Consider the following 3,534-nt stretch of genomic DNA (forward strand, 5'->3'; position numbering starts at 1 on the left):
CCTGTTGTGATTGACCCATGCATTAGTAATCCCATGTGTAAAAACTAATGGTATCTCAATAATTTTATCAGAAAAATGGTATCTCGAGAATTTCATCAAAAAAATGAAAGATGAGAGATAAGGTGAGGAGGAGTGGGGCGTGGTGGTGACTGGTGGTCGGACTGGGCGGAGGCATGGGGATGGACAACGCTGGCAGGCGGCAACAGCCACCATGCTAGATTGTTCCAGAGACTTCCTTTTTTAATTGTTGAGCAATGAGGTTGTAGGAGATAAGGATGAACGAGGCAAGGCCTTATCTGTAAATGTGGAGAGAGGTGCGGGTATCTTTTGTAAAACTGTCATAGTTTGCTTTCTACCCATCAGATATAGATCGGACGGTCCATATTACAAGATGGCAGGCACACCATCATCACCAACTCGGTTTTTTATAAGAGTAGAGATGAGAAGTTTGCTAACTACTAAAGTAAAGTGGAATTTGTCCATGTTATACAAGTAAATTAAGGTGATTATTTATCATACGGGTAAGGTTGGACGAAGGGTGGTAGGAACAAATGCTCTGCCTAGAGCATGTGTGTGTGAGATGGAGTCTTAGTGTGTGTGTGTGTGTGTGGGTGTGTGACGCGGAGTCCTCGGTGGCGAAAGTAATTTAAGTGTGTGTGGCTTCATCGTAGAGAGGTGATGTGTATGGCAGAGGCCACCAACGAGGGGGTGCGAGAGAGAAAAGGCTCGTAGAGAGGGAAGAGAAGGCGTGTGCGTGTGAGAGGAGTCGACATCGAGCGAACGTGTTTGTTCAAGAGACACCGAGGAAGACTACTATATATCGATGGTGCATGTAGGCGGGAATTAAACGAAGGGATGGTCTTATTGGTTTCGGGGATATAGGGGAAGAGTGAGAGAGGGGGGTAGCTAGAAGGAGATTGTTAAGTGTGAGTGTGTGTTTTACCCATCTAGGCGGAAGTTATGTGCACACAAGAAGAGAACGATACGATGTGGGGTTAGGGCTGAGGGTAATTAACTACGTATGGAGACATAGGAGACCTTGAACATGCATGTGCGAGAGGTATACATGTATACGTGGGATGTGTGTGTGTGTGTGCGCGCGCGCATGATTGAGATAAAAGAAAGAAGACATAAGTCATAAGATCAACGACATGGGAGAGACGAATCGGTATGACAATACCCATGCATGTGAGAGTGCAGGGAAGAAGGCCCGATAATTGAGCATGTGTTTTTGTCTTTAAGAGATAGTGGCGTGCTGGAGCATGCATCTATGGCGAGCAGGGGGAGCGAGACACAACGATTGTGCAAAAGAGATCAACCTATAGATGCATGTATGGGGAGACAGATATAGTGTGCGTGATAGGAAGCAAGAGTGTGTGCGAGAAAGAAATGTTGACGGAGAAACTACAGATAGATAGATAGATAGATAGATAGATAGATAGATAGATAGATAGATAGATAGAGATGCTAGCTAGAGGGACATCGTCTAGTTTGAGTGTTGGAGATGGCCGCCGAGTGGTTCAGAGGGTGAAGTTATGTGTGTGTGAGAGAAAGATAAAAAGAGGGCACATGACTGCATGTAGAGAGAAACATATATAGTTTGCGTGATAGGAAGCAAGAGTGAGGGAAAGAAAGAAGGTTGATGGAGAAACAGATAAATAGAAAGATAAAGATGCTAGCTAGTGTGTGTGTGTGTGTTAGAGATAAGAGTCGAGTGGGTCAGAAGGCTGAGTTATGTGTGTGGGTGTGAGAAAGATAGAGAGAGGGTGCATGTGAGTCACATACAAACAAATATCAGAGAGAAATGAGATCCCAAGAGACGGAGTTTTGTGTCTACGAGAGAGAAAGATATTTCACAACGAGAGTGATAGCTAGAGAGACATATCAGGGAACGCAAGATATCTCTAGGGAGAGAGAGTGTGTGTGAGCGACATACAAGAGAATGGTGGAGAGATATGAGACCCTCGGAGACAGAGTTTGTGTTTGTGTGTGAGAAAGAGATATTTAAGAGGAAGAGTCGTAGCTTCTCATACCTAAGGAGCGAAAGACATCTCTGTGTGAGAGGGGGGTGCGAGTGGCACACAGGGGAATAGTAGAGAGAAATGAGACCCCGGGAGACGAAGTTTGTGTTTGTGTGAGAAAGAGATTTCACATGGAGAATCATAGTTAGAGACACATAGCACGGAGTGAGATATACTTAGAGAGAGATAGAGCGATGAAGGTCGAGGGAGAGAGTACCGTCAGTATGTTACGAAGATAAAAGATCATTGTCGACATACACGTAGCATGAGAGATACCCGAGAGACGATGAACGCGTATAGGTCTAGAGAGATACTCCTATATAAGCATGAGTGGTAGCTATATGAGACGAATATCTGGATTAAAGGGGATTCAAATATTTAAACTAGAGATCACGACATCGATAATATCATAACGAAAATTGGTGTATCAAACATGCATATTCATTTGAATTTGGGGACACGTGTAATGTTATATAGTTTATCAATATTAGTGATCCATAGATTCTTTAATTAGAGACAATGCATGGTTTATATGAAATTAATGTCTAAACGGGATTACACTATATGTTGCGTGTGTGAAACACATTATACATGTTTGAGAAGTAAAAAAACGCATGGAAGACACATTAATTGGAGACAGTTAGCGAGGAATGCATACATTGAATTTCAACATAAAGTGGTTTCAAATATTTGAAAATCCAAATTAAGATGGATCCAGCCTTATGAATCTGAGATCATGCCATTTGTAAACCATATTTATGTATAAAGGGTGTTGTGCTTTTGAAAGTATATATAAAAAATGATCTATATAGAATTTTATTCCAATCGAAAATGGATCGTGCCCGAACAAAAATAGAATACAAACTGGATTCAAATTGAGTTGGCACGGTAAACGTGCACTCTTGCTCTGCAAAAATTTGAAGGAAGCGGGGAAAGTCGCAGTAACCGCCCGAAACCAAAATCTGCGAGATGAAAATTACTGCCTATCCCTGACACGCAAAGTCTATCGGCACGATTTCTATAGGTTTTGATAGGGGTAGGTTTGTAATTTCACTCAAACATGACATAACTGCCTCTCACCCGGATTCATACACGGTGGGCGTCAAAACACAGTGTCTCCTCGGCCGAAATCAACTCCCTCCCCGATTCATACACGGTAGGCACCAAAACAAACTCTTGTTAGCAAATATTCGGTGTATGCGAGATTACCGTCCTATCCCCAACCGACTAATATTGTTGTGATGTAGGAAATTTTAAAACGGGGGCTAAGTTTGTAAATTTCATCGCATTTGAGACAAGCGCGTCATGAAGACATGGTTCCCCCCTTCCCCTCTCCCTCCATTTCCCCATTCGTACTCCGTGGGCGCCAAAACACCCTCTCCACCCCAGCCTCCTCCGTCTGCCACCCCATACACCGCCATCCTCCTCCACCATGCCGGAGATGATACCCCGACACCCTCGTCCATTTCAAGAGATCAACCCCTCTCATCCACGACTTCGGACCGGGATCCTT

The sequence above is a fragment of the Aegilops tauschii genome, chromosome 5 (genome assembly GCF_002575655.3).
Source record: "Aegilops tauschii subsp. strangulata cultivar AL8/78 chromosome 5, Aet v6.0, whole genome shotgun sequence".
In the NCBI taxonomy this organism is placed as follows: Eukaryota; Viridiplantae; Streptophyta; class Magnoliopsida; order Poales; family Poaceae; genus Aegilops; species Aegilops tauschii.